The sequence below is a fragment of the Aulonocara sp. 'chitande type north' Nkhata Bay genome, linkage group LG15, assembly GCF_057382095.1.
Source record: "Aulonocara sp. 'chitande type north' Nkhata Bay isolate Kocher_YH1m ecotype deep benthic linkage group LG15, A_spYH_male_GT1.1, whole genome shotgun sequence".
Taxonomy (NCBI): Eukaryota; Metazoa; Chordata; class Actinopteri; order Cichliformes; family Cichlidae; genus Aulonocara; species Aulonocara sp. 'chitande type north' Nkhata Bay.
The window spans coordinates 34,530,639-34,554,771 of record NC_141358.1 but is presented as its reverse complement, the minus strand read 5'-3'; the positions used below and the strand labels follow the sequence as shown (position 1 = coordinate 34,554,771).

Below are 24,133 nucleotides of genomic sequence, written 5' to 3'. Positions count from 1 at the left end.
GATTTGAAAATGGCTGGCAGTGAATGAGTTAACAGGGAAATCATACTGTTAGTGTGAAAACACCCAGAAGGAATAACATGATCAAAAAACAAAAACTCAACAACATATATACGCCAGGTTATTAGGGACATGAGAAACACCAGGGAACATAGCTGAACAGAATCTTACTAACGAGACAAGGAAAAGCAAAACTAAACACAACACACACAACATATACAACATATCAAATAATAAAATTGACAACATAAATAAAACAGGAAGTAATAAACATAGACTAGGACTAAGACATATGAACTGAGTGGAAAAAAAGGGACACTTAGAAGCACAATGAAACAATATTATAGTGAAAAGACTAGAGACAGCCCAAATATAATCCACATCTAAAACTCCAAAAGAACAAGTCATAAGTTTAAGTTAGAATGGAAACGTCCTAAAACTGAAAATGCAGGGTCAAAGACCCAGGACATCATGTTCATGTTCTTTTATGATATTTATTGACTCAATGTCATAGTGTTTAGCTTATTTGCATGACAGGTCTAAAGTTCCATGGCTTTGAACAGCCGGAGAATCCAATTCCCAGCCCAGAGCAGCTAAACGTAACTTTTAACATTCTGTCATTCTGCTTCTATATCAAAAATCCACTTAAAATAGTCAAAAAAAAAGAAAAATATTATTTGTCACTTTCTGATAAAAACACTTAAAGTTAAATGAAATTATTCAACACTATATACATTATTCACAAGGACACAAAGACTTCAAAATGATAAAGAAAATGTTAGAAAACCCATTTGTTGTCTTGACAACGTACATTCATCTTCACACAGAGAGCGGTCCCATTCTCCAGCCTCTGCTTTCCAAAACTGCTCTGTGTTCATCTGGAGGCACTGTGTGTGAAACCACCTGGAATAGCTGTCACACTGGATGTTCAAAAAAACAAGTATCTTATCACCTCATTTTAGATGACTATATTGATTAATCTGCCGTTAGTAGGTGTTGGACACTGTGTTCCTTATCAAATATTCAAAAGCCAAAAAAAAAAAAAAAATTACATGCAAGCTAAGGGTGAATTTTCCCTTTTGCTCACTTACATCACTACGAAAAATAATAATAAAGGCAAGTATACAAAATAGACTTTCTAAAATAAATTCCTCAATTATAAATAAGTCTTACCCATTTGGTGATTGAAGGCCCTGGAATCGGTGGTTTTCGAGTAGAACACATGGAACAATTGTTCTCTGCCTCAAACACTATTAGAAATATCTTTAAGTTAGGAGCTAGGACATATTAACATACAAGTGCTTTCTTTCTGCTTTAACAGTTCACACACCTGAGGCTTCCAGTATTTTTGTAGCAATTGCTCCACGTTGCTGTACCATTGCCTTCATCGTTGTTCGAAATGTAAATTTGATACTTGTCCACATCCTCGGTGTGGCATCCTTCACATACAAAAGCAGTAAATGTAAATTAGACTATTAAGCAATATCACAAAATAACCACCACCAATTACTTTTTGATACTCAATTATTATTACATAGGCCCACCTACAGTACTTTCCCAGTCCACCAATGGACCCTGGCCTACATATTTGGGAAGCACTGCTGCTCTAATGGAACATTTTTATTTATTCACTATACTACATTTACGGTATTTTTGAAAACACAGAGTCACCTGTGCAATACACAGCACAACGATCAAAACCTTTTTCACATATGTGGAAAAAAAAAAGGTTAAGTCATTCAGTCACATCCACTCTGTGATGGCTGTATAAAAAAACCTTCTCCACTTTTTAAAGACTCAGTCATCAACATGTTTTTCACTTCTACCAAAACCTTACTGACTTTGGAAAGGGTACTGCGAAATTTAGCTGTAGAGTATGAAGTGATTGATGAGGTTCCAGTGGTTTCACCTCACTGTGGTGAACACCCTTTTATCTGTGATGGAATCACAGTAACAACAACTTCTGTTTCCTTTCTTTTCCACAGCGCAGTGCCTATATGCCTACTTTTAGAAGATATTTAAAATTTCTGTCAAGTAAAAGTGCTTTCATTCTGTTTTATCATATGGAAACACATAAATTACTATACTGTAACATACCCTCATAGAAACCTAAAATATTTAAAGGCCAACTAATGCATGTATGGTTTTTGTGCACAGCATTGTGACTTTAACAATTTAAAGTTGGGAACGTGTCACGAGTTTCGTGTGTTTCATTTTGTATTCCGATTTATATTTAAGTCCACTTTGTTATGCTAAGGATTTATTCTATAGTGCCAAGGTTGTTCTTTTTAGCTTTTTGATTATTAGAGTCCCTCTTGTGTTTTTGCCCTCTGTGTGTCTGTGTTTATCTTTGTTGCGAGTTCTTGTGTCTCGCTTCCCTCGTGTTTCATTCTCTTCCCCCTGCCTGTCATGTTTATCGATGTTTCCCCAGTCATGTCTGTGTGTCTGTCTGCATCTATGTGTTTGTGTTCCCGCTACTTCCTGTTTTACTTTTGTAGTCTCCTGTCTGTGTGCACCATGTTTTGCTTTGCTTCTTTTACTTTGAAGGTACCTCGTCTCATGCGTTATGTTTAGCTTTCCATTCTCTGTCTCGTTGTGTGTAATTGGTCCCAGCTGTGTTCACCATCAGTTTCCCGTTCCCTCATCATTGTCTGTGTATTTAAACCCTTTGTTTTCTTCTGTTCAGCTTCACGATCTCCCTCATGCCCGCCTGTGTGTTCTTTTCATAGTTTTCCAGTTTGGTTTTGTATTGACTCGTGCCAGCAATAAAGCTGAGTTTTTTGAGTTGAAGTTTCATGTCCTGGAGTCTGCATTTGGTCTTCCCTTCCTGCCTGCTGCACACAGATCATAACAGAATGCTAATTTCCTCAATTTGACATCTGTGTAACCTACCGCAATGAAAAATTAATCAGCAGGGGAAATCTATTAAAAGGAAGACTACTAGAAATGGAAGAGAAATAATTTTCAGCACAAGAGAACACAGTGTTGCACTTTGTTTAATACACAGCTTTCTGACTTAAAAATGCTCAGGTTCTTGTGATGTAACCGTCTCCTTTCTGAACTGTGTATGAAAGACAGAGCTGCACCTCTAGTGATCATTATGTTAGGACTGATCATTATGTTTTCATTAAAGTTTATAATGATTGATTTACCTGTAATTTATACACTGTGTTGCCCTTTCTCTCCTTGTGGTCTTCTCTGGAGGTGGCTCGTATATTTGATCCTTCCGTATCTTCTGGGCTCTATAAGACATGCTGTGACTTTAATTCAAGCAACAGTTGACCAATAAAATATTGTTTAATGAAGTGGTTCTTATACTTTTCTTGCTAGGCCCCCCTTTGGTTTTGTTTTCAAACTACCGTGCAGTTTATTTCGTAAACAAATAAAAGTAAACTGCAATAAATTACAGGTAGCAATAAAATAAACTACTAACTCTTTTATGCTACGCTCACACCTACATGGGTATTTTTTTTATAATGCAATATTTATTTGCTTTTAGAACAAAGGGAAACTGTCTTTTACAGCACACCAAAAACAATATATTAGGTTTCTCGAGAACATTACAGTACATGGGTATTTTTGAAAACGCAGCTTTTTCTGTGTTTGGATCTTGCGTCCACACATAAACAGCGTTTCGAATCACTGAAAACTGAGATTTTGTTTTTTCAACTCAGTTTTTGCGTTTGTGGACGAGGAATACGGAGTTCATCACGCAACGTCAAAGCTGTGCGCCACGTTATTGTTTACATGAGATAAATTTCTACAGTGGTAGATGGCGACAAAATACTGTTAATCTTAATATCTGCAGTTTTTTGTTTTTTTTACACACACACACACACAGTCCCTCTATTTAGAAAGACAGAGGCGTCATGGTGTAATTATTTTACATGTAGTTGCTTTTTTTCCTGTGTAATAATATTCAACATTGCTATCAATACGTTTTTCAAAAAATACCTCTCTGTGCAAAATGGGTTCAAAAACATGAACAACTGTGAGATACTGTTTGTCTGTAATTTGGGCTGGAGGAACAAATTGTGACGGATCAGACTGATATTATTTGTATCTTTACTGTATAAAGAGCGAACATCTCCAAAATGTCAGGAGTAGTTAGTCAAGAAGTAAGAAGTGTTTATAAACTAACTTTTTGACGTCACACTGTGCCGAAAATCTCAGTTTTCAAAAATACCCGTGTACGTGTGGACGTAGCCTGAGTTTATTATGCTAACATAGTTGTGTTGCTAGTGATCATTTGGACTAGCTTGTATATAATGATGTGCTACATGTAGCACATCATTATATACAAGCTAGTCCAACTTCAATAACCCTACAAAAGTCATTGCTGTTTAGTTTTCCGTCTTTATTTATCCTGTTAGTGATAGCAGAGCTGTATGTTTTAATTTTTTTTTTTTTTTTTTGTTGAGAGAAGTCTCTCAGTCAGAACATGGTATATTACGTTTAGGTGGAAACTATTCTGTTTTCATGGATGCGTGGATGTTAAACTTAATTGTTGCACCTGTTAAAGCAGCAACACAGATCATTTTATTAAAGATGAAGGAATTCAGACAGTTAACTCTCAGTGATGCCGCAGTGTTCGTTTGACTCTGGGACCTGAAGCAGAGTTTTCTCCCAGATTACTCCAAGGCTCCTGACTACGGTAGCTGTAAAGCTCCAACAATCCATCAAGCGGTATGGCTTCATAGCTTACTAAAGTCGTACTAAAACAGATTCTTGAGTGCTGTGTACCACGGAAAATCTGTTCAAGGTCAGTAAGCACAACCAGAATTCATAAGGCACACTGTCGATTTTTGAGAAAATATAAGAATTTAAAGTGCGCCTTGCACTGCGGAAAATATGGTAGTCTTGACATCAATGGAAACTGAATTACCATAATTAGTAAATTCATAAACCAAAAGCAATGATTACCTTAGGTCAACTTCTTAAAGTTGTAGTTGGATCCTCTGTCAGATTTCCTTGTCCTTCACTATCTGCAAATGAGTCACACAACAGTTCTCTGCATGCCCTCTCAATTTCCCCTATAGTTTCTTCCTCCTTATCAATAAGACAAATCTGAAACTGCTGATTTTTTTTTTTTTTTTTTTTAAGTCACTTTTACATTATCATGGTAGTCTCAACAATGACATCAGCACATGCCCTGGTAGAAAAGTTGTAGATTCCAGAACTTATTGCCGGGATTGCAATTGAGTACAAAAATACATATGCCACAATGAGGATATACACAAATGTTTTAAATGGAGGTCCAAATGCTGTTTCTCGGGTATACCTGAGTTTTGGATCAGAGAGAGCGCTATGTCCAGTCTGAGCCTGGCAACCCCCTCCTCGTCAACAGGGTAGAGTATATTGGTCCCTGAAAGTATTTGTTCTGCAAGCTGAACATTGTCTACATCTGTTCATTCAGGTACAATACACCATGAGCATTTTACTTACCTTGCATACAAAGACGCCACAGGATGTTAGGTCCTGCTGTTTTGGATGGGCAACAGTTGAACACGTCCATTTGCCAATGGTTGGACATTTTCTCCTAACCAGAGCGGTGTAAAAAAAACCCAAAAAACAACAACAAATACACCAGGTACTGAATGTTATTCAGTGCAGCAGCCTTATGTAATTCACATGTAGAAAAATGACTGCTGTGGTTAACATTAGCCTTTTTTACTTACCTTGTTACATTCCTGCACTTATCCATTTGTGCTTGTGTTGCCCCAAATGGGTCAACAAAGACAACCCGCATCTCTTTTAGATACATTATCTTGAAAAACAAATGGAGATCATGTTAAACCTAGTAATTTCATTTCAAATTCTCATGGTTGTGTGATGTCTTATGTTGTGAAAGCAGTTTCACCCCGGTTCGTTGATTCCTCAGGCCTCCAGAAAGAACACCGGGACTCAGTCAATTCACAACACTTTTATTAATCCACACTCATTGATTACACCTTCTAGAAGGGAGATGTACAGGACCCCGGAATTCCTCTGCAGATCTCAACTCCTTTGTCTGTTAAACAGTTTTGTATATGTGACCCACCCCTTCTAAGCCCTCTGCCAGGTGCCATAAAACTAAGCACTATGTTTACATGTTTGTGTGTGCGAGCATGTGTGTCATGCGTGTGCGCATTCCTGTGTGTAAGTGCATGTGTATACAGTGTTGGGAAGGTTACTTTTAAAATGTATTCCATTACAGAATACATGCCCCAAAATGTATTCTGTAACGGAGTAACTGTCAGGTTTCAGTTAACGGACTCAGGCGCAGACCGGGACTCCTTACAGGATTTACAGATTTTATTTACACAACGACACCAGGTGATGCTATTTACAAAGTGCTGGAGGGAGGGGAGGGGGGTCCAGGGTTCCGGGGTATGTGAGGGAAAAGACGGGAATCTGACGTCCTCCAAAGGCTCTCTCTCTTCACTCCCCACACTGGGGAAACACCATCCACTCACTCGTCCACGGGATGACAGGCAGGCAGGGAAAGGTCCGGGATAGATCTGTACACAGAGATTATAGTTAGAGGCGAACAGACGGAACGAACTCACAGATCCTTATTTACAATCTACTGAGCGACTGATGCTGATAACTCAACGATCCAGCGACGAGTGACACAGTGCTGCTGTCTTAAATCGGCCTTGTGATTATCCCGATCGGCAGCAGGTGCGTGGGCCAGGGGCGGGAGCCCATAATGAGCATCGCCCCGGCAGGAGAGAGAGAGAGAGAGAGAGAAAACATGTTGCCTAATACAGAATCAGCTGGTGAGGCACAGGGACCATGACAGTAACGGAATACGTTACTCAATGACAGTAACGTATTCTGAATACTTTGGATTACTTAATATCATGCTTTTTACAACAACGTGAATGTACTGTTGCTGTGTGATTTATTACTATTACTGAAGGTCCGCGACTCCGAACTGTAGTAAAGGGACCTCTGACTAATACGGCGGGGTCCCTGTCGGCTTGTAGCCGAAAAATAGCTCTACTTTGTTGTGTGGGTCAACTTTTCTTGCGAGGGACAGAGAGAGGCGTTGAAAGGCTGCTCCAACGGAACTTATTGTTTTCGGAGGAAAACACGAACACGGTGTACAGTCGAGTCTTAATAGCTTACTTACAACTGGGCTCGTCAGGCACTCTTCTTGGCTGCAGTGGTTATTATTATATTTACATGCTTCCAGCTGCCGTTTTTCCTCGATGACAACTCGTACCTTTCCACTCCCCTTTTTCTCCCTCCTCGCGCTCACAGACCCACAACGTGTATGGCAGTCCATTCTCCCTGCAGCACGGACTACACTGCCCATGATGCTACATTCTTTAGAGCTATGCTTGTAGCATTCTGCCTGTTAGCTTAGTAATGAAACCTTTCCATTGCCCAAAGACAGAGGTCATCCATGCTTCCAGCAGGTTATCCACTCCCGAATGCTCATGCATTGTGATGGACAACGTCCTCAGGCCTTCCAGCGCTCGGGTCACAGAGCCATCGGGAGCTGTATTATTTGGAATAAAGGTGCAACACATATCCCCAAACATCGCACAAACACCCCCTTTTCCCCCCAACAACATGTCTAACGCCATCCGATTTTGTACTGCCATTAAAGATGTTGGACCCAACTGCTCAGCAAGCCCTTCAACTGCGTCCCTGGTAAGGTTTGCCAGTCTCAGGACATTATAGTGCACATAATTAATACGATCCACATTCTTGCTAGGAGTTACTGGAAAGAATGCAGAAATTATTGGGTGATTTTCAAACCCTCCAGCAATTTGGTCCACTGACTTAAATTCATTAGGCACACCCCTAGGAACCCCAATGGCATCTATATATGTCGGTGATCCTATTGTAAGGTCAAACGATCCTGGTGACTGTTTGGCCAACACATGGCGTCTCCGCCTGGCTGTCAGATGAGCGGTGCCGGGCTTACCCAGCCGCACCCACTTTCCACCTATTAAAACGAGAGGTGCACCTAAACGTACCATGGCACAGAGACCAGAAGTCCCACTAGGAATTCTGACATACAATCTGTACCCATCACAATAATAATACAAACCAGCACGTGCCCACAGGCCTATGTCGGTACCGGTGTCTCTTGATGCCTTTCCTCTGGCCAGGTACGTCCAGAGATGGGCAGTAACGCGTTACTGTAATCTGATTACTTTTTTCAGGTAACGAGTAAAGTAAGGGTATTACTATTGCAAAAACGGTAATTAGATTACTGTTACTTTCCCGTAGGAACACTGCGTTACTGAAACCGTGATTTTTTTTTATTTTTTTTTTGGCGACAATGTCTCATGACAGTGACGTAAGCGGCTCACTAAAAAGAGCCGGCTCTTTCAGCTCCGAACCGGCTCTTCGGGTTGTTTTGTTGCTTTAATTAATTTATTATTAACAATAATATAAAATTATGCACAAAAGGAATTACTAACGTAAAAAAAAGTGGTTTTATTTATATATGTTTATATATAAATATATGCAGTGGCCCCTAGAGACAAAACACGTACAAACTCCAAAACACATTTCTAGCATGAACTGAACTTCCAAAGCAGAGCTACTAGATCACTTAAATTACACAATTGAAAGCATGTGTGCATTGTTTGTGTGTTTATACACAGGCACTCATATATATTCAAATAATTAAAAAAAAAAAAGTTCATTTACCTGTTACTACCACACACCAAATCCGGTCGTTGGTACTTGCTGGCTTGTGTAGCCACTAGGTAACAAAAGCTCAACACTGCGCCTAGCATCCTGGAGCACTTCTGTTGTGTTTTGTACGTGTTTTCAGTTTTTACGTGTTTTGGAGTTTTTCCGTGTTTTGGAGTTTGTACGTGCTTCAGAGTTCGTACTTGATTTGAAGTTTGTATGTGCTTTGTCTCTAGGGGCCACCGTAAATATACTTTTATTTATTCACTCCACATAAAATGCAATAAATAAATCATATAATACAAAAATCAACTATTCACATTTCAACTTTTAACTATTTAAATTTTCAGCTTTTTCCTTTTACAAATTTAAAGTGAAAACAACACAAAACACTGCAAGACACAACACAATTAAATATAAATTATAATATGAAAACAAAAAGAACATGCACATTCTCTGTCATATGGACCTGCATGAATAAACTTTCTGAATCCTTTATCACCTGCAACCGAAAATAGCTGTGGATGATTACTATACCTTTCTAATGTGACGTTGTTGTCCCTGGCTCTCTTTCTCTCTCTCTCCCTCTGGCTCTGATCCTGTGCTACTGAGTGTAACTACTGCCCCTCCCCCCTCTGCCCAGCGTAAAGCACAAGGCTGGCGTGCAGAGTGAAGCGGGAAAAAAGTGCGAGAGAGAGGGTGAGAGAAGAAAAAAAAATACAACCCACGTGACGGCTCGCGATAAGGAGCCGGCTCGCGTCGTTCACGTCAAAGAGGCGGCTCTAAGAGCCATTTCGTTCGCGAACGACCCATCACTATTTTTGATGTACTGCAGATTATTTTTATAAAATCCCAGGCCAGGAAAATCACCTTCATGTTTTTCTGTGTTTTATCTTCAGCTACTTTGACACAAAGGCATCTGCTGTGATGCTCACACCTTTGATAAAGTCTTGCGTGTGTCAGCTTCCTTTTAATAGATACAAAAATATGTAAATGTATTGATCTGAATTATAATATTTCTGACTGTCAAAATTTCCCAGATTCAAATCGAATCGAATCTAATTAAATCGAATCGATTCGGGACCTTGTGAATCGGAATTGAATCGATTCTAGAAATCAGTGACGATACCCAGCCCTAATTTTCACCTATAAACACGGACCCCGAGACAGGCGCGCCCACGAGTGCGCACAAACACACAGCCTCAGGCGCGCTCCCGTACACACATACACGTTTTTCCAGCCACGTGGGCACTTCCATCTAGGAGGTTACGCATGGCGACACAACATTTCTAAATGTAATAGAGGTATTATTAAGGCATAACTTGAACTCTTAATTTTTTTTAGGGCCCAAACATCTATTTTGGTACCACAATTTGTTAAATTTACAAAATCCAATTTTTGTCAGGTTTTTCTACCTGGTGGGGACACAGCTTTTATGTCTTTTCACAAACCACCACCAGGTGACACTGTTGCACGTTTACAACCCAGAGTAATCAAAGCTGGTATAATGAAAAAGCTTTCAAGTGCTGGTTGGATTTCAGAGAATGGTGTCTGCTACATATTTTCATTTATTGATTTTTATATTGTTTTTGTTATTTTGTCATTACCCCTTGTATTTGTGCACTGGCCTGCTTTCAATAAAAAAAAAATTAAAAAAAAAAGTTTCAACTAAAGAGCTTAGCTTCCCAACTTATCTTTCAGATATACAGTATAAAAAGAAATACTGAAATATCAAAATACCACAAGGGGATACAAAATACTGAAGATTTAATATGTATAATGTGCTCATACATTTAACATTCTGCTTCATGTGGTCTACCCTTTTAAAAAACAGTGAATGTGAGAAGACATTAAGACAGTTTTAATCACTTTGGTATTTTAGACCCCAGCCTAATCAAGACTACTTCAGTACCACAATTTTGCCTTAATTGTATGATTAATGTGGCCAATATTATCCAAATGTAATTTATCAATATTTTTTATTTATTTTAGATTTTGCAGACCCCTACTAATCATTATAATTAGCCTCCCAAATTCAATAATAATTTAAAAAGACACCACCAATCAAAAACAAATTCTCCATCTCATGCTTGCATAAACTCAAAGTATTAATACACTAAACCTAAAGGCACACATGGACTGAAAAGAAAATTTAGTATAAACAAGTATGGTCACATGTTATACTCGCATGGTTATAGAAAGGGTTCACAGACCCTTTAATTCTGTCCACAGCAAATTATATAGCTGCAGTTAAATGTGAGAGAAAACTCCCTGCTCAAACTTAACCTGAACAGCAAAGAAAACAATCTTTTCAATACTAATGTACCATTGCAGTCATGGCTGTGTGTAGATGGGCAGGAAATGGTGGACCCAAAATGCAGACTCACGGAGACGAAAGTGAACCGAAAAAGCAGCTTTATTGCTGAACACAAACTAACTTAACCTGAGAATACAAACTGAGGAAATAGCAGGCAGGATACACGGGCAGAAACACAGCAGGGTGAGGGTACGATGCGACACGGAACTGAGGGAGATGCCGACATAAATACACAGGGGAATAACAAGGAGCGTCAGAACACACGAGGAACACAGCTGATACAAATCACAAAGACGAGGGCAAAGCAAGAGGCACAGAACTTCAAAGTAAAACAGAAAACACACATGTGAAGACAGACTGAGAGACATGGGCTTAACAAAGGGACCTGACTAAACTGGAACAGAGGGAGCCCACAGGCAGGGATGACAGGACACAGAACAGAGGGGTCACAGCATAACACGAGCCCGCAATAATAACAAAGAACACTGGGTCCCCGACCCAGCACCGTGACAATTGCCTGGTTGAAATGAACAATCCTTTTTTTTTTTTTTTCTTTAAACAGGAGAAAATTTTAACTGTAACTGGAGCTGTTTATGTTCCATTTGTTTGACATTAGCTTGTTTTCACTGACTCTCACTATATAGCATTAATTCGGTTTTTCACGTAAAACTTAACTCCCTCCCAACGTCTCTCTTTCAGTGCTAATGGTGAAGTCTCAATAAATTTGAGACACTGTCTTCCCAGGAACCTTTCCAGAGCTGATGTACTCCATTAGTGTCTTCTCCACAGCCTTTATTTCTGCTTCAGTCCACTTCCTTCTTGTGGTTTGTGATGCCCCTGAATAAAGTGGACAGTAACAGTGTTATTCAAAAAGAAGAGCATCAAGTTGGTGTGTAATCACATGACTCCCCTTATGACCAGATCTGATACTTGGAGTATGTCGACAAGTATAACAAAAGCTATAGGTACATTTGGACTATACTTTGTACTTGTTGGTATTCCTCAAGTATAAGTACAAGAAAATGCCCATAATGCATTGCATAAAAGCTTCACCTCTGACATTACCTCCACAGCTGCATTTGTGACAGACTGACAAGTTATAGCGTGAATCCATGATATGACTGCAACCTACATCTGGTATCTTTTTCTTGTGCTTAACCTGCAATAGCCCTTATGTTAATGGTAATACTTTAGCAACAGCAGAGTAATCCACAAGTTAGCAACATACCTGAAGATTTTGTCGATGAGAGTGCAGCAGCAGATGAGAGTGCAGCAGCAGATGAGAGTGCAGCAGCAGATGAGAGTGCAGCAGCAGATGAGAGTGCAGCAGCAGATGACGCAGCATCTGTCACACTCGTGTTATCCTCATCTTCACTGTTTGATGCATCACTGTCAACAGCTACGTTCTCTGGGAAACACAGCAACCATTTGGAAAAAAAAAAAAAAAAAAAAAAAAAAACAACAACAACCAACATTACGACTGCTCCTAAGCAATGTTAAGAAGTATCACACAATAGGGTATAGGGAGAGGAGGATAGCTGTAGTTAAAGCTCTGTATACGTATTTGTCTGAAGGTTGTCAGTCATCCAGATAAAGTTTTCTAGAAACTGCATCAATTGAACTTCTTGTTAGGTTAAAGTGTTTTATTACTCTACCAGAGAGTTTCTTCAGTCTGCAGAAAGTTGGTAGAACACAAATGTATCCACCAGGTGGGTTTCATTTCACACATGACCTGAAAAGGCTTATTACAAATGAGCCCTTTTCAGTCTCCTATTTGAGGCCTCCTACCAATTTTCCTCAGAAAGAAGCTCCTTTCATGAGTAATAAAACATTTGTAGACAGTGTAGAAGAACAGAACTTATCATCCACCGTGCTTACGGACGCACAGTCTTAGCTACTCTACACCAATGGGAGCTCTCATCCCTCATGGGCCATCTGCATAATACTGCATGATTTTTGAAATACTTCGATTTTAAATACACAATTTATTAACACATTTTTTTTTTTTTTTACCTTGTGGATCAAGATTTCTTCCTTTGAAATCTGACAGCTGTCCTCGTTCCATGGCCATAAGGACTTTGCTTATCTTGGCCAGCTGTAACGTCCCCAGTCGGTAATATTTGCGATGCACTCGAATATCATGGCCAAGGAAGTCTGCCAGATTATCCATTTCATTGTCTTTTAAGTTAAGGATCTTGGACATGGTGGCCATGTGCTTCCTTAATTTAGTAGAGCACAACGCTTCTGGTTGTTTTGCTCCACAGCTCTGCGTGATCTGTCGAACAACATCTGACCCTCTGATGTGAGTAAGTGCTTTCGGTCTCGCAAACATGAAAGGATTTTCATCTAATACTTCACAATTTCAGCGAGTGTTCACGAGCAAATCCATTGATGTCATCATATCAGGTGTGAGGAGTATGGGGACTTTTCTTCCACGTTTGCCTTTTACGGAGCCCCGCAGGGGACATGGGAGAAAAAAAAATTAAGACTGACTTTTGCGAGATCTCGCAAAAGCGAGATCTCGCAAAAGTTTTAGCCGCAATCCTCGCGTTAGCTTCGAGCTAACAGGAGGTCGAGACCTACTACAGCCGGGAGGAACACAGCTTTCCCGGCACATCGTGCTTCGACCTCCCGGTCGGCTTCGAGCCGGCGTCCGAAGAATGCGGCTAAATCTTTTGCGAGATCTCGCAAAAAAAAAATCTGACACCATTTTCAACTTGCCATTTTTCTGTCCTTGGAGCACCAGTCGCCCTGTCTCACGCATCTTCTGTCTGATATAATCATGTTTAGTGACATCATGCCAATGCTTATTGAAAAGATGCTCCCCAAATTTCAGTATGCAACTCTGTGCGGACAACATTTGTTATCTCATCATCATGCATGACTTGTACCAATTTCCAAAATTGTACATTGGGACTGGCTCTGCATATTTACATGGAGCCTGGACTGTAGATGTTCCTGGCCTTAAAGCTTTGACCTTCCTGCTGAGATGACATCTCTGCATGTGCCTCCATAGTGACCTTCTCTTGAAGCAACCCTGACAATTAATACAGTGCAAGTAATCACTGGCTTTCACAGGTACACTAGATTGTTGACGAGGTATCAGCGTTCCTCGTCCTTTTTTAATCACCTCATTATGGGCACGGTTCCCTTGATTTCTTAATAAACTCAACTGTATTTTCTGCTCTTTAGACCCTACTTGGAAAGCCATTGCTTTTGCCACTTCTGGTTTATCTTTGTGTTTTGATTGCAAATGGCGTGCCATCTTGCTGAAAGGTTTACAGCAAAACTTACAGTAGAACTTTTTGTTGTACAATCAGCCACCATGTTTCTTCTTCCTTAGTGTCATAACCGTCACGTCAGAACAATCAGGTGAAGAGGACTCTCTGGTGTCATCAAATGAAGCAGATGTGTTTGTGTCTTCTGCAGCATTTGAATTTGAGGAATTGCATTGAGTTAGGGTACACCTTCTCTTCAGTTGTCGGACATCTTCCTGAGAGTTACCTGAAGTAGTTTTCCGTGCTTTTTTTCTTCTTACTTTTGTGTCGTATGATACTTTCTGCAGAACTGTCACTTTCTTCAGCAGTTTGAGGAGCATATTCTTCCTCACTGATGTCAGGACTTGATATAGATAGGCATCCAAGCATTTGTCTGGTAAGCTAAAAAAAGAAAGAAAATAGTTAAATTTTTCCACTCACACAAGCATTTAAAGACCAGAGGTAGTACAGTAGTAGTTGTAACAGCTGTACTGGTATTGACAGTGGTATTAATACCATTTACCGTACCACACATGTCACAACTTAATTTGAACTAGTCATATTAAGTAATCTTTCCTCTGCTGCATCACATTTACCAAACAACCCTGGGTGGCTTTGTCTGGATATGCTGTCATTACCCAAAGACTGTCAATACAGCTGTGGTGTCACACTCATTAACAGTCACTTAGTGTTAGCTTAGAGATTACATTGTCCCAGATGTTTAAAACTAACCTGTTTCTAGGAAATTGCTGAACTTCGTTTTCTTTTTGTATATATACACTAATGTTTATAGAAATTGATTTTCTTTATTTAAATATATGATATAATTTTTTACCTGGACCAATAACCTTTGAAGAACATTGTTTTATGATTGTAAGGTAGAATAATATCTACTCATCTACTGTGTTCCAGGTAAACTGAAGATTTTAGTAGTGCATTGCATTTTAGGATTGTCAGGGGATGAGACTGACAAATGCTTAATTAGTAGGCGACAAAAGCATGACAGTCAGTTGTTGAGCTCCTTTTGTCAAATTCAAAGAAATAATTTTTAGTCATAGCGCATAAACAATAAAATGGGCATTTTGGAACCACCTCACAAGAAATAATGATCCAAACGATCCTATCACAATGAAGAATCCTGTTGCCTCACTACACAAAAGAGACTTTAAAATGTGTCACAGATAAAATATAAGTAGGCTTAAAAATAACATGTATCACCTTTTATGAGAACATACAGAATATACAGTTGATTCATTTTAAGTCATTACGTACTTTAAGCTATTCCTTAAAATCTTTTATTGCAAACTAAATGCAATCATACATTACTACCTATGCAAATGCAATGCTAATTGAATTTAAACTGCTGTTATTACTGTAGCTGTAACACCTTGAAAACCTTTGAACTTGAAGCACTAAAACCTCTGAACTTCAGACACTAGAAAAGACATTAAACATCAGTGTCCCTGACAATATTGATAAATGAGAAACCCCTTGTCTCAAGCTTACAGTCGTTCTATCAAGGCTTGCTCTTAATCCAAGAAGGTGACATGATTGTACAGGATAGTTATTGTAATTTTTTTTTTCACAACACTTAGTTGTTAGTTTTAAATTTGACTGTTACCATCTATTCACTTTGTGCTCTGTGCACAAGAATCTGAGATCTGTTGTGGAGTTATACGAATAAACTTACAATAACACTGTCTGTCCTTCTGAGCTCAGGTACACTTGTATCCATGTCAGAATCAGCTGAAGTGGGTTTAATGATAATGGTACTGTTGCTGTCACTGGACAACTGCTGTTCCATCTGAAAAGTAAATAGAAAAAGATACAAATAACAATTACAGATTAATATAAATTCCAGAATAATTATTGCTACAACACAGATTTGTAAATGTGTTAATGCATTTTTGCAGCAGTTGCTCTAGCAATATCACAGTTGTTGTCAATTTCAGATAAGATGGGTCACAGTTTTGATTTGGCCAGCAAAATATAAACTCTAAACAAGGGTTTGTTTTTGTCATTGTGAAAGGCTCACACTTTCCGGCAGGGTGGAAAGACCTTTCTGAGTATTACACTGTTTAGCATGTTGAGTTATCATAAAACTACTTTCTCCTTGTGCTTCTGCACTGTACATAAAGCACCATTCTTAACCGCACACTTTATTATCAGCAGTTTGACAAGCTGTCACCACAATACACTACTATGTTCACCTTCCTCAACCTAAGCAAGTGAAGAAATAAAATCATACTGTAGCGTATGAAAATCATCTTCTGTGTGACTCAGTGTAGCACATCTAAGCTATACTACTGCAAGATGTAATATACCTAAATCAATAAGTACACATATCAGACAACCTCCTCTCCTTCAGCTCAAACCACTGCAGTGTATTTATTTTCTTTGTTAGAACCTGGAAAAAGTCTTACAAAGCTAAGACAGACACTGCAGCTGAAGCCAGAAATAATCTTTACCATGACAGAAAAAAAAAAAAAAAGGAAATATTTCAGCATTACACCATTTTGTCTAAAGTACATTATTAGAAGATGTAGTAAAACTCAGCCACAGGGGGGTGGGAGTACGGACTCTAGGGACTATATAATTGGTAAAGGGAGAGAGCTGGAAGTCATGATGGAAAGAAGGAAGGTAGATTAATTGTGTGTGCGCAGGAGCCCAGGTGCAAGGGAAGCAAAGCCAGGAGCATTGGAGGTGGATTCAAGCTGTTCTACCAGGGTGTTCATAGGAAGAGAAATGGAGTACGGGTAATCCTGAAGGAAGAGTATGTGAATAGTGTGGTAGAGCTGAAGAGAGAGGCTATGTTGAATGTTGTCAGTGTGTATGTCCCACAGGTTGGATGTCAGGTAGACGAGAAAGGAGTTCTGGAGTGAGTGAGATGAAGTAGTAGAGAGTTTTACTAGGAATGAGAGACTGGTGATTAGAGTAGATTTCAATGGACATGTAGTTGAAGAAAAGAGGTGATGAGGAGTTATTGGTTAGGTATTGTGTTAAGGATAGAAATGCAGAAGGACAAATGTTGGTGGATTTTGCCAAAAGAATCGAAGTGGCTGTGGTTAACTCATACTTCAAGAAGAGGGAGGAACATATTGTGATGTATGAGAGTGAAGATAGGTGCACACAAGTGTGCAGAAGGTGCATAAGAGACTGTAAGGTGGTGTCAGGGGAGAATGTAGCTAAGCGGCATCATATGGCAGTCTGTAGGATGAAGTTGGACGTAACGACAAAGAAGCAAGTGAAGGCAGAGGCAAAAATTAAATGGTGGAAAATGAGGAAGGAAGACAGTTGTTCATGACGGAGCTGAGACAGGCGTTGGGCAGTATAGAAGAGTTACCAGATGACTGGGAAAGTACAGCTGAAGTGGGAGGGCAACGGCCAAGAAAGCGCTTGGGGTATCCTCTAGACAGAGAAAAGATGACAGGAAACCTGATGGTATTGTGAAGTACAGGAAAATGTCCAAATGAAGAGGTTAGCAAAGAAAAAGTGTGATAGTCAGAGAGATTAAGGAAGTAGACATGAGCATTGGGAGTACAGCCAAGAGAGAGGTGGCAAAGAAGAAAAAGGCTTATAGTGAGTTGTATGTGAGGATCGAAGGAAGGACTTGTACTGATTGGCTAGACAGAGATCGAGCTGGAAAGGATGCGCAGCAGGTTAGGCTGATTAAAGACAGAAATGGAGATGTGCTAACAAGTCAAGAGCGTGTGACAGCAGGATGTTAGGGATAGAGTGAGATGGAGGCAGATGATCCGCTGTGGCGACCCCTAAAAGGAGGATCCAAAAGTAGTAGTACAACTGACCTTCGTATTGAGGCTACGGTGTAGAAACAAGGTCCTCTCCCTCTGGTCGTTTAACTTTTTACTATGTGCCCTCTCGTAGCGTTGCTCACATACACTATGTCTCCTGAGTTTCTGGAGGCTAGGCAAGCCACGACTTTGAACCTGCAAACAAAGAAATAAATCAAAACCCTTGTTTTATTGTTTTTTGGTTTATTAGATAGTGGAGAGACAAGACAGAACAAAGAGGGAATGACAAACAGCAAAAAGCCTAGGTACGAAAAGAAGCCTTACTGCTGAGACAAGGCCTAATCATACCTTGTATTTAAACAACTGTATTACAATGAATGATTTGTTTTTAACGTTGTCCTCAAACATTTTAATGTGGCTGACATTTGTAATTTTTTTAAATTAAAATTAAGAAAAAACATAAAAATCAAGGCCACAATTTGATTCCACTTAGCTCTCACATCACAAGATGTACATATCTTGACATAAATAAAATATATGGACCCAATCATGAAAACAAATACTAAGAATATTTATCACATCAGAAATCATGAATATGTATCTGCAGTGCATAAACTAATTTACTACCTTTTATATTGAGGTCCAAACTGGAGGAGTTTGCCTACTTAATCCTTCTACCAATTTAACCGTCTAAACACACTGCAGTCTAACCTTTGCTTTAAGCTGAATGAACTGTACATATTACACATCAAACTATCCCAGAATGTTTATTTTCAACGGCAAAAACATAATGTGTGCATGTGATATTTTCAGCAATCATTCTTAGTCATTCTAGCATGATGTACACTGAATGAATAGTGAAAATTTCAATATTAATGGATTATTAATTGCAATATTGGCTTGACAGCTGTATAATGTGTAGATGAGAACTCAAACAACCCTAAACTGCTCCTTAAATAATAATGTAAAGTGAATATGTCAGCGTTAACAATGTGCAATGTCTATCACAGCTGTTTAAGTGCACAGCTGGTTTACTGGTCCATTTTAAGAACCAAAGAAAGATGACATATCCTACCTCTTTCTTGTGTGCAGGGTTAAAGGCATCTGTCCCATCAGCAACTGCAAAATTAAAAATTTTGACTTGGTTCAAGATGAACTAATAGCAAGTTGAGACTGTCTTTGAGCAATGTGTTTAATTTACAATATATTGAGTTTTGCCTTAAAATAGCCTAAACACTTGAAAGGCTGAATTTATTGGAAAAGAATAGTTGTTGCACAACCTCTACTTACACCAAATTTATTTCTAACAAAAAAAAAAAATATTTCATGTTATTTACCTACAGTGACAGCAGAGTATCTGCTGAAGACACATCTGAATTGTAGCTTTTCATTTCTCTGGTGATTTGCTGTTCTACCTCAATGAGAATTATAACTGCATTTATTTGATATATTCAGGTTTGGAACCAATTGTACAATTTGCAATTTAAAAATGACAGAAGCCAATTTACAGTTTTACCAACAATGAAGGAAAAAAGCAAAATGTAGGGTAATACAGAGCTTTGTTACCTGTGCATTCAGCACTGCCATTGGTAGATGCAAAGCTTGGGCCATCCTCCTATCAGCACAAGTGAAACAGTTAGTCAAACTTTAAGGATCTACATAATCAAATTTCACTGTATTTCAGTGAGCTCCAGTTGTACAATTTGGCAGTATATTGATGTATGTTACTTTGTCATGGTGGTTATCATTACCCACAACATTTCCTAATATTTTCCTGTCTGTGACATCTTTATGAAAGTACAGTCATTGCCAATATACAGTCAAGTGACAAAGCTACTAACTTAAATTCTGATGTATGATTAAAGCAGTACAATGACAGGGGGGGGAAACAGGACGGAGGGCTCAAAACAAACCAAACAAAGAGCCAGAAACAAAAAAAAAAAAAAAAAAAAAAAAAAAAAAGTGCAAACACCGGAGCCCGGAAAGCAACATAACAAAACACAGGCTCACGACAGGCGCAGGCGGCCAGGAAAAACAGTTCACACAAAGGTCAGGGGGCCGGCCCGGAGGCTGACGGCCCAAGAGCCCAGAAAACAGTTCAGGGGGCCGGGCAGGCGGGAGGCACCGGCGGCGACGTAGTTCAGGGGGCCGTCCATGACGGCAACGACGTCCAGTCATCGGCCTGGAAAGCGGCCGAACAGGACAAGCAGGCCGGACAGGACAAGCAGGCCGGACAGGACAAGCAGGCCGGACAGGACAAGCAGGCCGGACAGGACAAGCAGGCCGGACAGCATGGGGACCTCAGGCGCAAACGAAGCTAGACGGAGCGAGGCTGGCGCTGCAGGCGACGGCTTGGGAGCCGCTGAGGCTGGCGCTGCAGGCGACGGCTTGGGAGCCGCTGAGGCTGGCGCTGCAGGCGACGGCTTGGGAGCCGCTGAGGCTGGCGCTGCAGGCGACGGCTTGGGAGCCGCTGAGGCTGGCGCTGCAGGCGACGGCTTGGGAGCCGCTGAGGCTGGCGCTGCAGGCGACGGCTTGGGAGCCGCTGAGGCTGGCGCTGCAGGCGACGGCTTGGGAGCCGCTGAGGCTGGCGCTGCAGGCGACGGCTTGGGAGCCGCTGAGGCTGGCGCTGCAGGCGACGGCTTGGGAGCCGCTGAGGCTGGCGCTGCAGGCGACGGCTTGGGAGCCGCTGAGGCTGGCGCTGCAGGCGACGGCTTGGGAGCCGCTGAGGCTGGCGCTGCAGGCGACGGCTTGGGAGCCGCTGAGGCTGGCGCTGCAGGCGACGGCTTGGGAGCCGTCCCTCGGACCCTCCAGCGGAGACAGAAGGCTGAACGGGCCACTCAGACCCTCCAGCAAGACCAGGTTGCAGAACAGATGCCTGGAAAACTAAACAATCCAAAGAAGCAACTTTGCTAACAGTCTCTGTATTAGCTGGCTCAGGTGAAACAGATTCCTCAGAGTGAAACACAATGTTATTCACAGTGGGTGCGATGTCAGAATGTCCAGAGTCAGAATGCTCAAATGGAGCGTGCAATAAACAGTCACCGTCTCCCCCGAGAGGAGTTTGTTCAACGGTTCTGGAGTGGCGGCGGCCTGAACGCAGTTTCCTTTGGGATGAGGGAAGAAGAACCGGTGGAGAAAAAGAGACCTCCTCCTCATCCTCCGACCACATAGCCACCAGGAAAAAGGCAGGCGAACGAGAACCCGGCTGTTGTGGGGAGGGAGAGGAAGTCCGTGGCAATGTTGAGACAGGGGGAGAGTGTGTGTTGTCCTGGGGCAGCGGTGGGGAAGATGTAGTGAGTGAGAGAGCAAGCTCACCAGCCTTGACTTGCTCTCTGCAGGCAGTAATGGTGCCATCCAACTTAGTGTCCTTAGCAAACTGAGAAAGCTGAGGGTTATGACGAATGGTGGCATCTACTGCACTTAGCCCGACTGCCATAGTCCGTATATCCTGTGACTGGGCAATGCGGTCGAGCAGACTCACCATCCGCATCATCTCGCCGTTGAACTCCGAGGAAAAAGAGTCTGCAGGGTCCATGTTCTGGTTGCGATCTTCTGTTATGTGACGGCTGTGTGCAGGCAGGAAAAGGACCCAAGGTGCAGACTCCAGAGACAAACGTAAACTGAAACAGCTTTAATGCTGAACTCAAACAGAACAAAAGTAAGAATCCAAATAACTTATACAGGCAGACAAAACACACAGCAACATAAACGGTAGATCGCAACACAGAGAAACACAGGGCTTAAATACACAGAGGGAGCAATCAGGGAATGGGTAACAGGAGGGAAACACAGCTGGGGCAAATCAGGCCTAACGAGACAAGGGGAAGCGAAACCAGATACATTAACCTCAGACAAGGACCTTCAAAATAAAACAGGAAACATGACACAGACTGAACTAAAGACACAGACTCGCACGCACTGCAACAGAGGGAACAGAGACGTGGGACCAGGGCAGACACAGACACTGACTGGACACGGGGATATAGCAACTAAGGATGCACAGAGATGCGAACTAGACAAGGGGATACAGGTGACAGGGGAGACAGAGCAACTAGAGAGGACAGAGACATAAACCATAAGACAGAACTCAAAGAAACCAAAGACTAGAAAGTATAAATAATATAATAAACTCAAAAACCCTGGGTCAACGACCCAGGCATCCTAACAGATTCAGGTGTGTTGACCCAAGTTGAGATCTAAAACCTGCAGGACACCGGCCCTTGAGGCCTGGAATTGCCCACCCCTGATCTACAGTCACATAAGTCTAATGACTGTAAAAAAAAACAAAAACAAAAAAACCCTCGACCTTAACATATGTATTTCAAATTTAAAAATGTAGTTGTCCTCTGCTGCCCCTTCTACCGCTTCCGTAGCTGCCGCCATTGTTGGAAAGTGAATTGACTGGGCCGCACTATAAATTCTGGGATAGACTGGACCACGAAAGATACACCCGACCCATCCTTCAAATCCAGGGAAATGAAGGATGCATTTGGAGAAGCCCTCGAATTGGGAGTCTGGCTGTGACGTAATTGGCCTTCAAATGTGGCTTAGGAATTGGGACATAAGGTCTTTATGTATGTGTTGTTGACTCCTAAATTTTTTTGGGACTATGATATAAGACATGTAGCATCAGTTCATCCAAAAGAGAGAATGAGTATATCAAAGTTGTCTGTGTCTCTGTCCAGTGATAAGCTGAAAGTATCTCTCCAGAAGGTCTTCCAAAGCTACTCTGCAGAATGTTATTGAAATGGACTGTAGAAGCACAAGAGAGCCATCACATATAATCATCACTGGCCTTTTGTTTGTCCTACTTCTATACATCCTATAATCTCTTTTTGAAAAGCCTGAAGAAAATATGTCACAGACACAGTAGTGTGGTCACATGTCACATATGTTGCAACTGGTAGTGGTGATGATCCCTTGAATGGATTTCTCACGATGACTTCACAGACATAGTGCGGAGTAGCAGAAGAATTATCTTTACAGATAATTCTTGCTGTCGCATCAAAGGAAACAATGACTTCTTTGCACCTCTAGTAAAAGACTGAAAGAGTGTTTATCCCCTTAGGATGCAGGAGCACGCTTTGAATGACTTCATTTGGAAATCCTTGCTGTCTGTCTATGAATACTTGGCCATCTCATTTGAATGAGGTCTTTTTTTTTTTTGTTCTGTGTGACCATGAAATATTTTAAAGGACATCTTTTGATGGCGCCTCATCCCGACACTCTGCTTCTTGTTCTGGGATTTTATGTTCTGGGATTTTAGGATGAGAATCCAGGTAAAGACTTTGTGGTAATTTGGGTTCCAGTTTTTCCACTATGACATTTCTGGACTCTCCACGCACCGCATCTTGTTTTCAGTTCTTTTGTGTTGTGGCACATCTCACCTCCTGGGAAAACACTTCAGGGTTTTTTCATTGTTTCCCATAGTCACTGGACAATCCTGAATACGGCAATATGCCGTACAAGAAAATACAGGTCCCTTAGTCCTTGACTGACTGGTTTTGATGTTCTGCCTCTTAAATACCAAAATGCAAAAGGGGTGTACTGACTTTATGCCAGTGGCTATAACATTAGTCCACTGCAGACCTTGGAAAAGCCTCCCTTTCTGTGTTTTTTTGCCATTCTTTCTGATCAATGACAAAAAAACCCAAAATGGTTGCTGTGGCAAAGAGCATTTGAAAAAAATCCTCTTCGGCATTACTGTCAGCACTACTATTGGTCGATGAATTTGTATTCCACTCCATCAGTGTGTGGCTGTTTCAGTTCAGCAGAAACATTTTGGACATTGCCATTGTCCTCACTGGCCTCCAAAACATCCTTTAAATAACAGTAGATTTGGCAAATAAACATAGTTTGTAACTAGAGACACTGTGTTCATAGAGGGAAAGTCATTTAAAATCCAACCTGTTTGAGGGAATACAGAGTCATTCTCTTCCTTTGAAGGTGGAGACATGTTCAAGTTGCCAGTGTGAGTGTGAAATAATTAACAACTTAAGAGCATGCTTTGGTAAAACAAGAACAAATTGTTTAAATTATTTAACATAGCATAGCACCTACTGTATAGTACAAATATAATAGATATTTAAATTACAATTTTTATGGATTTCTTTGGTGCTGTTCTCACACGAGCAAGTTCATTCTCACCACAGTTAATGCAGTTATCAAAA

General features: G+C 40.8%; 1 long non-coding RNA gene and 1 pseudogene across 1 annotated transcript; both read right to left on the bottom strand.

Moving 5' to 3' along the window:
* Window positions 1–2,966: 2,966 nt before the first annotated feature.
* On the bottom strand, window positions 2,967–7,404 carry LOC147313483 (uncharacterized). The gene is made up of 3 exons (XR_015124936.1): window positions 5,443–7,404; window positions 4,921–4,982; window positions 2,967–3,239 (listed from the first exon to the last, which is right to left on the bottom strand). It is a non-coding gene; the product is annotated as an uncharacterized LOC147313483 (long non-coding RNA).
* Window positions 7,405–22,597: 15,193 nt separating this feature from the next.
* LOC147313482 (uncharacterized) lies at window positions 22,598–23,816 on the bottom strand (annotated as a pseudogene).
* Window positions 23,817–24,133: the final 317 nt, after the last annotated feature.